Raw genomic sequence first — 15,392 nt, 5'->3', positions numbered from 1 at the left:
CTTTAAAAAGAATCAACTCCTTTTTCATCTTGGGACCCTCATCAACCACCTCATTCGCAATTAAAATACCATCAAGAATCTATCCGTTTTTCACAAAAGCTGTCTGTGACTTTGACACAATCTTACCAATAACAGTTCTCAACCGATTTGCCAAAACTTTAGCCAAAATTTTATACAGACAACTAACCAGTGATATAGGCCGGAAATCATTTACTTTCTGAGGGCTGTCAACTTTCGAAATAAGAACTATAAACGTTGAGTTAATTCCTCTTGTCAATTTACCATTCCGATGGAAGTCTGATATAAAACGCATGACATCTCCTTTAAGCTCTTCCCAAAACTCCTTGATAAAACCAAAGTTCACACCATCTGGCCCAGGACTTTTATAACTGTCACAATCCAAAACTGCTGCTTTGACTTCCCCCTCTGAGAAAGGTTTCACAAGGCCGCTACCTTCCGCATAAGAAAGAGTATTAAAGTTCAAATTTCTGACCCCTGGTCTCTGAACTTGCTGCGCCTTATAATGGTCCCTAAAATGAGAGAATATTGCATCCCGAATAGGCTGCACACCTTCCACGAGATTACCATTAACCATCAGAGAAACAATGGCATTTCTTCTTCGACGACTAGATAAAACAGAATGAAAATATTTTGAGTTAGCGTCACCATCTTTTAACCAAAGGATTCTTGACTGTTGCCAACTAATACTTGTACTAACACGTGACAAGAAATGAATGTCATGCGTTACACCCTTCAATTCCTCAATTTCTTCCACTGACAACCCATCTTCCTCCCCTTTCTCATCCAATTGCTCTAGTCGATTTTTTAAGACATAAATTTGTCCCGGAATATTCTTAACGTGACCTGCGTGCCACTCCCTCAAAGCTTGCTTAATCAATTTCAATTTTTCTCTGATAACAAAACCGCCCCATCCCTCAATCTGAAAAGAATGCCATTTTTCTTTCACAAACTGTTTGTAACCGGGTAACTCTTGCCAACATTTCAACATTCTAGACGGACGGGGTCCCCAATTTTCCTCATCAACAGACAACTGAAGAGGACAATGATCAGAGAGACCCCGGAGAAGAGCCACCTGAAAACAATTTGGCCACTGCAGACCCCACTCTTCTGAGAGCAAAAATCGATCCAACCTGCTCATTGTTGTGCCATCCCCTTTAAACCATGTATATCGACGACCACATAACGGCAAATCAATCAAACCGTTGTCTTCAATAAACATGCTGAAGTGAGGAGTTACTTGAACACCATTCCCCCCTCGAAAAGATCGACGATCCTCCATATTACGAACTGCATTAAAGTCCCCACACACACAAACCTTCTCACCCCTTAACAAAAGAAGTTTTGTTGACACTGAAACCCATAACTCCTGATTCGCCCGGGATTCGCACGGTGCATAAATATTGAACAAATAAAACACCTCATTTGTCCGAATAAATCTTCCATGAATTTGTAACACATGTTCGAAGCTAACGGAGGACCACACCTCTACTTCCATAGTATCCCACAATGTCAACAACCCCCCATGCCCCTGCTGACGGCCGATAAGAATAAGCATGATTCAAATCACCCCACAACGACGTACTCAAACTATCATCAACTAGTTTTTGCTTTGTTCTTAAAACAATTTATTCAATATTTTAATAATTCTAGCTATGAAAAAATGGCGTATGGAATAGATTAAGTTTCCGGAAATTATACAAGTTTGTTGAAAGAATTGAAGATTTTTGGGTAATTATTTTATAAAAAAAAATAGATTTAAATTAAAAAAACATCACATCAATTTAAAATGTCTAATAAGCATGTAATTTTCCAACCGAGTATAACACTTATGCATATTTCCATACTTACATCCCACCAAAGACCAAATGTGAAGGAATTTGAAATAATAGAGGTTGAATAAAAAAATAGCATGAAATCGAATGACATAAAAAAACTAAACTACAAGATAACAAGATTTAACAAATGACATCCAAACACTAACAAAATAGTTCATCATAATGTTGGACGAAAAAGGGAGCCTACACTGGTTGGATTACCACATTAGGCTAAGAGCAATCACACAAGTTAGATTGATACCACATATTCACTTAAAATGTATAATAAATATGTATTTTGTCAACTCAGCATAACACATGCACTATTTTTCATTATAAAATCCCACTAAATACCAAAAGTGAATTAATTTTAAATAATACATGTTGAAAAAAAAGTAACATTAAACCGAATGACATCCAAAAACTAAAATTTAAGATAAAAAAATTTAAATAAATGATATCACAAACTAACAAAAGTGTTTATCATAATGTTATGACATACATGGAGCTTAAATTGGGTTGGATAATCACATTAGACTAAGATCAACCTGATAATTGAGATTCACACCGCATCTTCACCCTAAACCCTAAGGCATTATGTGTAAGGGTCATCTCACTTATATTTTTCTCACCATCTACTCTTGCATCTAATGTGAAACTTTACTTCACACCTGACTCATTAAAATCTACCACCAAAAACCAAATCAACATTGGTGTGGATCGTTCCATTGGACAGAGAGCAACCACAAAAATGAGAATGATACCACCCTTTCATCCATTATTTGAAGTTTGATAAAATTCAAACTTATGCTTGGCATGGGTATCCTTACTAGTTAACATTTAATTTGAGGTAATTGTCTTAAAAGAAAAATTAATTATAGGTAATTTTATGATAAAATCATTAATGTATCATGTTCTCCATTTTTTTGGTACAAAAATGATTTCTTCGCCGTCAAAAAAATGATTTCTTCGCCGTCTGTGGGAATCGAACCCACGACCACATGGTTAAAAGCCATGCGCTCTACCAGCTGAGCTAAGACGGCTTGTTATTATGAACCCACAACCACAAAAATGAGAATGATACCACATTTTCACTTAATATTTTAAGTATTACGAAATTCAAACCGATGCTTTGCACGGGTTTCCTTGCTAGTTTTTTTTTTGTTACAAGGAAAAGGGAAACAAAAGAACATATATGGAAAAAAAAAATAAAGGAAAAAAAGAACACAATAAAAATACTCACTAGAATTGTAATTTCCAGCTGCATCCATCCTAAGGAGATACAAGATATCTTCAGGAGGGGAGACATGGTAAAGCAGCTTGGTATCCGAAGCAGCTCCAAGCTTGACCATAAAATCCGCACAATGATTACCCTCTCTAAGAGTATGGATAAAAGTTACATTACTCTGCTCACTCAAATCCTTCACATCTTGGATCAGGACCGCATAAATATGATACCTTATTGTTGAACCTTTGAGGAGGTTGATACAATGCAAGGAGTCGAAGTAGCAAACGAGCTTAGTTATATCCAAATTTTTTGCCAAAATTATACCCTAGTAGATAAAGTAAAGTTCATCATACAAAATGTTAGATGATTCATGATTTAATCAAAATAACCCAATAAATAAAAGTCTGCATTATTTTGAATGATTCCACCAAATCCAGTCTCATGGGGTTGCCCAGACAACTACCATCAACATTGAGAATGACACAAGAGTGATTATCATGTCTCCACTTAATAAATCTATCAACAAGCTCAACATTGGAAGTCGTCCAAAAACAAGAAATGAAAGAACCTACCAAAATGTGGATGTGGTAGAAAAGGCGACTAAGAGGCCAAATCTTGTTGCTTAAACACATAAGATTACAGTGATGCCAAATCCCACCAATCTCTAGCCGTAAAAATGAAAGATTTGGTGCCCATGTAACCCGCCTTCAACCCATCACTCACATGCATATTGTGATTTTTTTTGCATATGGAAGCCAACAAGGTGCCAAATAATTCAAGAGAGGTTACAGTCACAAACACAATGAAGGAAAGTCTCATATTCAAGACCACAATGAGAGCAATAGTCGATGGAGCAATATTCCTATGGTTGAGAAATAGGATAGTAGGGACAAAATTGTGGTAAGCCAACCAAAAAAGAAATTTATGTTTTTTCGGAAGTTTTAATTTCCAAATCCAAGAGGATTGAATGTGAGGTACTGTGTTTGTGTGAGACAACAACCAGTATAACCACTCTTAGTTGTATAGGCACCATTTTTGTTCTATGTCCAAGTGAAGACATCTTCAATGGAGGGGTTGAACTTGATGTGCATGTTGTTGATAAATTTAGGAGTTGTAACTCATTGATGGAGAACACATCTTTGACTGTCAAGTGCAACTCATTGATATCTATGAAGGGGACAATTGATCCAATGAATCAAAGGGAGCTCCAAGGACAAGACCAAACAAAAGAACTAATCCAAGAACAAGAACAAAAAGAAGAACTACCTGATCCCGCTCGCCAAGAGAAACCCTCTTTGAGGGCATTTTTAGCATGCATAATGGAAGGCCAAATGGGTGAATCTCTTGAGTGAATGGTAGCATGGAGGATATTGGGACCAACAACATACCTATTGGAGAGAAGATCCAACCAAAGTTTTGGTGAAGATTGAATCAAATCTCAAACTCTTAAGCGACAAATATTTGATTCGCTAGCTTTTCTAATTCTCGCTAGCTTTTCTAATTCCAAACTGCCTTGATGCTTATGATGCTTATGGTGGATAATTCTATTCCAACCAACTTATGGTGGATAATTCTATTCCAACCAACCAAATGAATACCTTTATTGTTTCTATCTCTCCAAATGAAATTACAAGTGGTCATGAATGTATCATGTTCTCTTTTTATTTCGTTACAAAAATGATTTCTTCGCCGTTCTATCTCTCCAAATGATCTATCTCTCCAAATGAAATTACAAGTGGTCATTAACAACATACCTATTGGAGAGAAGATCCAACCAAAGTTTTGGTGAAGATTGAATCAAATCTCAAACTCTTAAGCGACAAATATTTGATTCGCTAGCTTTTCTAATTCTCGCTAGCTTTTCTAATTCCAAACTGCCTTGATGCTTATGATGCTTATGGTGGATAATTCTATTCCAACCAACTTATGGTGGATAATTCTATTCCAACCAACCAAATGAATACCTTTATTGTTTCTATCTCTCCAAATGAAATTACAAGTGGTCATGAATGTATCATGTTCTCTTTTTATTTCGTTACAAAAATGATTTCTTCGCCGTTCTATCTCTCCAAATGAAATTACAAGTGGTCATGATGTATCATGTTCTCTTTTTATTTCGTTACAAAAATGATTTCTTCGCCGTTCTATCTCTCCAAATGAAATTACAAGTGGTCATGAATGTATCATGTTCTCTTTTTATTTCGTTACAAAAATGATTTCTTCGCCGTCTGTGGGAATCGAACCCACGACCACATGGTTAAAAGCCATGCGCTCTACCAGCTGAGCTAAGACGGCTTGTTATTATGTTCTTTTGAAATGATATTATAAAAAGAGACAATAAAATTTTATGAAAGAGTTTACATATAGGAAGAGAATGCTATTTGAAAAATATACAAATATAAATGTTGCTAGCACTCATCTAATTTAATTTTTAATTCGAATTTATTAAATTAAATCAATTGACCAGTATTCGTAATGATTAGGTTAAATTTAAACTAATAACTATTATATATTTCATTATAAAAATTTCCAATATAAAATTTTATTAATGCCTTAAATGCACTTTTGATCTCCTTGTTTTACTTGAACATGATTTGGTCTACTCATCTTAAAATTTAAATTTTTTTATCCCTATTTTCACATGTTGAATCAATGTTAGTTCCAATCTCGGTAAACCCCAAAAATTTTATTTTAGTCCCAAAATAACAATTTATTTGTATTTTCTTTTAAAATTTGTAATTGGTGCCAAAATGCAAATAGAATCATGAGATTGTTCAACGGAACATCCATGAATGGGGAAAATCAAGAAACTGCAAGTTCCTAAAATCATTGCAATATTGTGAAAATGTCATGAACTTCAAATCTCGAATTTGATTGTACTTGTACATCTTCTCAATTAGGAGACACTAGATTTTGTTATAATTTAATCAAGTTGGTGTTGAACACTTTTATTAATAGGAATTTGCTAATAAGTGCTCTTAGCACATTGTTTAAGCATCCAAAAGTAGTAACTTTTGTATTGAAAATTGTGTAGTTATGACTTTTACAAGGATTTAACTTGTATTTTCAAATTTTTTTTTTGTGGGTATCTTAAACAATGCCCTTAAGGCACTTGTTAGCAAGATTGAATTGTGATATCCTTGAAGATAGTTAAAATCAAAGCTCCGGCTTTGCATCATTTAGATACACACTCATTCAAGTAATCTTACTAGTAGTGGCAATCAACCTTTTTTTTGTTTTGTTAAAAGGGTGTCTGGAGATTGAGTATCACAAGATGACTACAACTAGAGAGTGTTGAGGTCATAATGGTATGGAGAGGCTTCAAGAAGAATATTCAGGTTTCCTAGAGAGGCAGGGATAAGAGCAAAATCTACTTAATTTCACATATATATTTAGAGCACTTAATAACTTGTTTTACAAGTAATCTAATGAAAATTCTCATATTCATTGTAAATATTAGATAATTAGGTTTCAAGTATGTGAATCATTACTATGAAATATTTTCCTTGTTTTTATAGATATTAAAGCTCATTAGATGCTTAGACTTCAATGATCAAAGAAGTGAAGTACATAATAATTCGTTGAGCGAGTAGAAAGCAAATCAAAGAGTTTAAAGGTGAATAGGGAAGATTCGGTGAGACAGCAAGGAGCGAACAAGTCACAGACTTCAAGAATTTTTGCACGGAGTATTCACTTAGGGAGATACACTTTGCTAAGCGAATCATAAGGTTATACAAGGACTCAGTGTTGAGCTGGAAGAAACCCATTGGTGAAGAAATATCAATTTGCTTAACTAGTATCTATTCGTTACGCGAAATCCCATTTTTGAAAACTCTATAAATAGAGCTGCACTTCACCATTTTCAACATTCTACCACTCTCCAAGTATAGACAAACAGAGTGAGACGTAGGAGAACTTAGGAAGAAGGTGGATCATCAATTCTAGTGGATTCGAGTAGCTAAGTTTCTCATTGTGTTGGTATTGGGTATAGTTAGTTATGATTATAATTTATAATGTAATTACATGATATGTCTGCTTATATGTAAATTTTATTTCATTCTATGAACACCAGTGAAAGTACAAAAGAAGTCTGTAAAAGCAAAACCAAACTTATCATATGGTCAAGAAACAAGTATGGAAGATCAAAGCGAACAAAAACATCGTCCAAAACTCTAATCATCACTCTTGCGAAGAAGCGTCTAATACAATGATTGTCTGATCATCATGGTCGCAAGAGATAAATGAGGCTCTACCTCTGATACATCATAGACAAGCAGCAAAGTATCCGATAATTGTCAATAAATATAAAATTCAACCATGCATTAGCTTGTGATGTAAGATTTGTTCAAAGACCAAAGAAATTTACTGTTAAATCACTGTATGAGGAATGAAGAAATTATCCTCTTGTGATCAAGGAATTCATCCTCTAATAGTAATCTTAATGAGGATTCTAAGTACGGTTATTATTTGAAGAACAATTGTGTTATCCAATGAACCTCAAACCAGAAGTTTAAATTCAAAGATACTTAGCAAATCATATAACTTTACAAGTCATATTTGCATAGTGTTTGCAAAATCGTACAAGTCATACAACGACTTTTTGGACGAACCTTACCTCATTCTACTACCTTTTTTTCTCGACGACTATATTCTTCAAGGTGTATATGATGAACATTATTTAACTGAGTAAGTGTTGAAGTAGCAGATGTGTGCATAAAGAACACCATGACCATGTGTGTTATAGTGTGATCAACACCAAACATGTACGTTGAACACCACAATCCTATAGTACCAAAGTCAGTGATGACCATCACATAGGATAAAGAAGACACTATTAAGTGTTCGGCTCCTACTTCAACGCAAAAGGTGTATGAAATACACATTATGTATGTGAGTTGCAGCCGTATGTCAAACTTCATTTTACAGCAGAGTTTTGGCTTTTGGCCACGGAGTATCATGCATCATCAATGAAATTGGAAAGCTAAGATATAAAAGGTGTAGCTGAAACTTGTGTCCTATCTCTTAAGGTTGGAGAAATACAATCTATCCCCTTAATTTTGCTATTGTACTGTTCTTAAATGACATTCTACTTTGTTAAATTGGAAGCTTGACTTTTGCATTGTAAATGGTTAAAATTTTGAAATTCTTGTTAAACTACAACAAAATTCTTATCATACTCAAATGGTCCTATAAAATGCATAAAATGCACTTAAATTGCACATAAAAGAGCCGAAGTTCCACAAAGATTTAGTTGTAGAACATATGTTATTAAGTTGCAAAACCAATAATCTCGAAGATACCTAAAAGATAGATATCGAAAGGGCTATAAATTTCTTTGATAAAATAAAACGAGTACTACCGAAGCAATTGTAGCTACAGTAAGCCTCTTTCTTTGTTTCTTTCTTCCTAACATTTCCTCATCCAGCCATGTACCGTCCATAACGTTGATATCTTTGAAGTTAGGATTGCAGTTCTACAATTCAAAAAGGACTTGTGTTAGATTGGAAAATGAAGTTGCAAAACACAACTAAATAAGCAAGAAGTTGAATAATGATCAAAAGGGTAGGCAGCCATATCCCAACAATTTGTGCCATGAATAAGAGGCTTGTACCACATGTGACACAATGAATGTATATGAAAAACTAGATTCTATAGTAGCAGCATCGTAATCAAGAACAGGAAGGTAAATAAAATAAAATGATTCTAGCTCTGCAAACCAATGTGGATGTTCACGAAATATTTAATGCTGTTCCTAGTATTCCATATAGATCATGCAGTCACCACCACAGTAGAAAATTTGGTTTTTAATTTTTCACACCCTAATGAAACAAATTTTGCGTGCTATGAATAAGAGGCTTGTAAACGTGTTTTCACTTTACAATTCACGTCGTGAGTATTGTCCTCCAAAACACCATTTCATTATTTACCTTTGTTTAAGGTTCTAAAGATCAACTTGTTCTAGAATATTCAAGAGAGAAGGAGTTTCTTTTTGGGTGAATTACCTTAAATATAAAAGCAAAAGAAATTCATTTGATGGAGAGATTGTCAAACTGTTACCAATAGCAAAAATAATCAAATAAAGGAATTAAGAGAAATTCAAATAAATCCTCGAAGAGGAACTTACTTTCATTGACACATAGCCAAGCTTTGAGCATAATAATACTCGTTATAGTGCCACCAGCGTTTACCATTGATAACTCTAATTCTCTCTACACTAGCATCTCTCAAATTATATAGATTCTATAGTAGCAGCATCGTATTCAAAAACAAGAATATAAATATAATAAAATGATTCTTTCTCTGAAAATCAATGTGGATGTCGACGAAATATTTAACGTTGTTCTTGGCATTCCACATAGACCGTGCAGCCACCCCCCACAGTATAAAACATAGTTTTTTATTTTTCACACCCATATGAAACAAATTTTGCAAAAGATACGAGATTAGTGTGTAAGACCATCGACACACCATGCCACTGGTAAAATTTAGACCATACAGTTGCACTGATTTGACATTGAAAAAATAAGTGGTCGTTAGATTTGTCGGCATCAAATTTTGCACCGCGGGCAGAATATTTCTAGCATCAAAGTTCTTCCTCGTTGGCAGAAGCTTCTGTCGAAGTTTCCAAGTGGAAATATGCACCTTAGATGGTAAACAACTCCTCCACACCAGTTGCACACTGCTTCAAAATTGGTTCTGTCAGACCTGCCGCTAGACGTACATATTAATTGATATCATTTGACAGCAGATTGTAACAGTTCCTGCAGCTGAATCCCCAATTTCCAGACCTAAATATAAAATGGATCACGGTTTGCAACAGGACATTCATATCACACACCTATTCGGCTTCCCAGTCAAATAAATCCTCACCCACTCGCTATAAATTCATTCCCCCACATTACTTTCTTCATTTTCATCGAGGTATTTCCAATCTATACATCGTACCAAAATTTAGCACTATCACCTGCACCTAATCTCTTCTTAACAGTGCCAGAAACCCAATCTGCTCCAGGGCCAAATTTTAACCTCAAATTTTACACATCCCTCAACCAAATCGATGATTTACTTACCAATTTCATGTGCAGATTCGTCTGGACAGATTTGACACATCTGATTTTTAAAATTTTGTACCATAAGCTGTCTTCATCAGTAAGCATTCTCACTTCCAATTAGCCAATAGGGTTAAGTTAAACAATTCAAGATTTTTACACCGAAACCAACCCCCTTGACACTTATCTCTACAGATAATATCCCAGATAATATCCTTCTTTCCACCCCATAAAAAGCGTCTTTGCAGTTTAACCAATACATTCAAAACCTTCTTTGGTACCTTATAAAACGATAAAAAATATAACGGTAATGAAGACAACACCAAATTTAACAATGTTAGTATATCTCCAAAAGAGATTAATTTTCCTTGCCAAGAGATAAGTCTTGCTAGGAATGACTTCAACACTCCCAACTGGAATAAATCCATCCAAGGCAGCCTACAAGTGATATGGGACACTTGCTTGTAAACATGTTTTCGCTTTACAATTCACGTTGTGTGTATTGTCCTCCAATACACCATTTCATTATTTAGCTTTGTTTAAAGTTCTAAAGATCAACTTGTTCAAGAATATTCAAGAGAGAAGGAATTTCTTTTTGGGTGAATTACCTTAAATACAAAAGCAAAAGAAATTCATTCGATGGAGAGATTGCCAAACCATTACCAATAGCCAAAATAATCAAATAAAAGCCATCATATAAAATAATCACACAATATAAAGGAATTAACAGAAATTTAAATAAATCCTCGAGGAGGAACTTACTTTCATTGACACAAAACCAAGCTTTCAGCATAATAATTGTTGATATAGTACCAACAGCGTTTACCATTGATAACTCTAGTTCTCTCTACAATACCATCTCTCAAATTATAGACAACTGGTATGTCATCAAGAGTGTTTATCAATACCAATGAATCATAATTTTTAGAAAGGTGCAATGGCAACCACTGAGAATCAAAATAATCCATATTTTGAAGATTTATCTTAAGTAGTTGACTCCAAGACTCGTCAACTCCATAATGTGTCATTTGCCATATAACTAAATGAGCTTCCTTGACAACATGAGAAAAACAAAGGCAATCCATCAACACACATAGAGATGGCTTAACATGTGGTACTTCCACAAAACCTCGAGGGGGAAGCAACTTTTTGTATGTCTCCGTGCCTAAATCAAGTGAAATAATCACAAATTGTGCCAAGTAATAAACAATGCCACTCAAATGCAAACCCCTACTTAGACGATGATCCCCCGTCGGAAAACTTTTAATATTTCTCCAAACATTTTCATCCAGACTAAAACTCTAGCCCCTCCACATAAGTTCACTACCTTATAAGTGTCTTTTGAATTATCATAACCAAAGGTCAAATCACCAAGGCAAGGTATGCTACCAAAACACCCTAATTTATCAGATATTGTCCTAGTCGCAGGGTTCCAAAAACGGAGCCACGTCTCTGCAGACGTATTAAAAGAACAACCGAGCAAACATAGTAATCCATTGCAAGAACCAACAATCCAACGACAATCCATATCCTCTAAACGATGGTAAGGCTCATTGGTAAGTGTGATGGACTTCGATGAACACAAAGAACTCTCTATCAAACGAGTAAAGGAAATCAGTATAGCATTGTGGTTCATACATTGATTGTTGCAAAGTGTGAAGTAAGGGTTTTGTGGAGAACGCTGAAGGTGCAACTTGATGAAGAAAGGTTTGGACACGAGGGTGTTCCATGATTTACAACAGCACTTTAGTTGCATAAGAGATTTCACGGGAAGATATGAAAGCACTTCTGCGATGAGTTCATCGGGGAGGATTATCGGCGATGACCTAGAGCTGGGTGGACGCTGCGATTTTTGCGGTGGGAGATTCATGAGTGTGGGCGATATCTATGTAGGTTTTTATTTTGCCGAGCTTTGTTGCACAATTGTATCGTATATATACGAGAGATTATATTTTAGATTTATTTAAAATAATATATATGACTTTTCTATAAAAATAAAATAAAAAAGAGAGAGATAAGCCACTAAGGCTTTGTTTGCGAGTTTGAAGGGGAAGGGAGGGGAAGGTTTGGGAAAAAAGGAAGGAGCAAGTGGAAGAAATAGAGGAAAATGGGAGGGGATGACTTTGGGGGGTTAACTTTTCTTCATAATATTAAACCCTCCTCATTTGGGGGAACTAAAAAATTGTATTGGAGGAAAGTTTTGGGGGGTTTTGGAGGGTTTATATGAATTCTTCAAATTTAATCTATGTTGTTATATTATTTTTAAAATTAAAAATATAGTAATCATATGTATTAATTTATCATTCTCTATAAAACTACTCTTTTAAAAAAATTGAAAGATTTCTCCATTTTCCCTCATATTTTCCACCCTTCAAAGCCTTCCCTTCCCCTCCCCTCCAAACTCGCAAACAAAGCCTTAAATCACTCAAATGGGCTTGTCTAACAAAGAGTCAAAACCATTATAACATTTTAGTACTATTGTTTTTTCCACCCTAATTCCCGCATGTCCTATTTTTTTACAAATTGTCCATGGAGTTTTGGATTCTATAATCCGAACACAGTTTGGATGTGTTCAGATTATAGATAGAATCTGAAATATGCTTATAAATAAGCAGCAAAAAGAATCTCTCACATTTCAACCGTTGCAAATTTCGTTTTTAAAAAAAATAAAAAAATGATAAAACATGTCAAATAAAATAATGATCCCCCTCAACGACAGATAGTAGAACATATTACTCCCCCTCAGGTAATACTCCCCCTTAATATACATAAATCAAATAACTTCTTCCTTGAAGCTGTCCAGAATTTATCTTCCCTGTAGCTCACCCAATAGCAGGTAGGGTGCCTGCTTTGATACGAATTGAAACATGTCAAATAAAATAATATATATTAAATGTTAAATTAATAGGTTTAAATATTAAATAATGGTTACGATATATTAAAAGTAATGGTTACGATATATATATAAAAGTAATGCAAAGTGCATTACCTAAATATATTAAACAAAAACAAGTACAAAAGAAAGAGGAGAACTAGGCCAAAACCTCATCAAAAGGAAGTGAACCTAAAGTTAGGTAAACCTAACCTATTTCCGATATAATCAAGCCTAACCACTGCAGGGAGAGAAGGGAACCTGACAAATTATTAGAGATATAGATTAGTGGCATATAGTCCTAGTAGAGGGTAGTATAAATAATTTGTAACCACCCCATCACTCATTTGTAATATTCACTTTTATCATTAATAAAAAGATTATTTGAGTTTTCTCTCACTCCTTCGTGGATATCATGTTTCCTAACATGGTATCAGAGCCTTGTTATTGGTGTTTGTTCAAGCTTGGATTCATATCTCTAATATTGGGTTAATACTGATTCCGTTTATGAGGTCACTTTTGGTATGTTGAGGTAACAAATCATGATTGAGCAGCCGTGTATTGTTGATTACAAATGCTTTGGAAACTCACAATTCTTGAGTTCGTTCTGGTATTACTCTTGACTTTATTTCTGGTTATTGATGATTGATGACTGCTGCTACAATTTCCATAACTGTTGATATATTATTGGCTGAAATTGTTTGGTATTCTCTCTTCATGCCTCTTGTTGACAAATGTTTCTTTGAAGTATAGTTACTCATACATAAGGTATAATTGTGTGGGGATTGCTAGCTACTGGATTTACTCTCTTGAAGAAAAAAAATTGGTGATTACCATTGAGCATGAAGAGCATTATGAGTGACTGTAGAAGGCAAGGATTGAGATGTGCAATACTGAAGAGTTTTTGTACTGCAGTTAAGCCATTTCATAACTTGGTAACTTCTTAACTTGTGAATGGTTTGGTGTTTGAAGCATGGGATTGCTTTCTTTTGGTTTTCTACTTCGGTGGTTAAACTTTGTAAGAGGAGTTGGCTTATGGAGGAGTTGGCTTATGAGAATGATTGATCATTTCCAGTTTGTGAAGCATATTTTGTTGTGGCTGCCCACAATGACTTACACAAGCTGTTTATGTTATATCCACTTTGAAGATAGGTTAAAGGTTCTTGGTTTTGGAATTGTCGAGTATGGATGAGGTTATGCATCTGCTGCATAATTGCTTTACTTAGTAGCAATTGTAGAACAATTTTGATTGGCTTTGGTTGGATTCTTTTCTAGATGCTTGTGATTCATTGCCTCTTTCTATTTGGTATTTGGTCCTGGATTGTTATAGAAGCTTTTGGCCTCTGACTTTGCTTTTGATTACTATGAGATTGCCTTACAAGAACCATAAGTTGTTCTTGTTCTCTTAGTGATGATTATGGTGGCATATTGATTAGTCTGTTGTGAAGTGGTACTTTTGTCTCTGTTAGCTTCAGCAGGTACAATCATGGATGCAAGGTTTTGGTCTCTGTCCACTTTCGGTTGCATCTGGTTTTCTTGCTTCTGCTTGGAGCATATGACTGGAGGCTTAGTTTTGTTTGAAGAACATTGAGTTTTTCTATCTTGTGGCAATAGTTTCTGTCCATGGCTCACTTCTTCGTCTTTCTTGTTAGCCTCTGTTGGCTTTAATTTTTGTCTTGTGCTTCTGTTCAGGATGGTTAAGCCATGTTGATAGGCTTTTGTCATGAATCGTTAAGCGTTGTTGTGCTTTTGTCCACGGATGGTTAAGCGTCGTTTTTTGTGCTTGTCTTGAGTTATTAAGAACTCTTGATGGTTAAGCGTTGTGCCTTTTATGGCTTTGTGGTTGTTTGCTTCTACCGGATGGTGGTTAAGCGTTGTTTTGTTGCTTCTTCCTCCAAGGGGTTAAACTTTGAGTTGTGGTTTCCTCTTGTTGGATAATCATTTGGTTGCTGCTATTCTCTTGGCCGATGTATTTCCGGCATCTCTCCTTGTATTTTCCTTTGTTTGATATACTATTGTATTGTTCATCCCAAGTTGGAAGTGTTGTGAACACCTTCCAACTCGCGAGGGACTATTAGAGATATAGATTAGTGGCATATAGTCCTAGTAGAGAGTAGTATAAATAACTTGTAATCACCCCATTAGAGGGTTACTTCACTCATTTGTAATATTCACTTTTATCATCAATAGAAAGATTATTTGAGTTTTCTCTCACTCCTTCGTGGATATCATGTTTCCCAACACAAATGAAGATAGAGCTAATCCCAAATTAGCAAAACCATATGCACATGAGTTCCCTCTCTCTAAATATTTTTTACAAAAAAAATCATCTGTTTCACTATTTTAGTTTTTTTGTTTGAGGGATCTGTTTCAATAGTTCTAAACAATTTATCCATTTGTTTCACAAG

The 15,392-nt window shown here is 35.0% G+C and overlaps 2 non-coding genes and 1 pseudogene across 2 annotated transcripts; all 3 read right to left on the bottom strand.

Annotated features, from left to right (window-relative positions):
• Nucleotides 1-2,805: 2,805 nt before the first annotated feature.
• TRNAK-UUU (transfer RNA lysine (anticodon UUU)) lies at nucleotides 2,806-2,878 on the bottom strand. Its single transcript has one exon. It is a non-coding gene; the product is annotated as a tRNA-Lys (tRNA).
• A 2,407-nt stretch (nucleotides 2,879-5,285) lies between these two features.
• On the bottom strand, nucleotides 5,286-5,358 carry TRNAK-UUU (transfer RNA lysine (anticodon UUU)). Its single transcript has one exon. It is a non-coding gene; the product is annotated as a tRNA-Lys (tRNA).
• Nucleotides 5,359-10,876: 5,518 nt separating this feature from the next.
• On the bottom strand, nucleotides 10,877-11,982 carry LOC146906818 (F-box/kelch-repeat protein At3g23880-like; annotated as a pseudogene).
• Nucleotides 11,983-15,392: the final 3,410 nt, after the last annotated feature.

This window comes from Medicago sativa, chromosome 7 (genome assembly GCF_051527215.1).
Source record: "Medicago sativa cultivar Bolivia chromosome 7, Bolivia_mono, whole genome shotgun sequence".
Taxonomy (NCBI): Eukaryota; Viridiplantae; Streptophyta; class Magnoliopsida; order Fabales; family Fabaceae; genus Medicago; species Medicago sativa.
The sequence above is the reverse complement of the archived record's forward strand: the minus strand, read 5'-3'. Positions and strand labels throughout refer to the sequence as shown.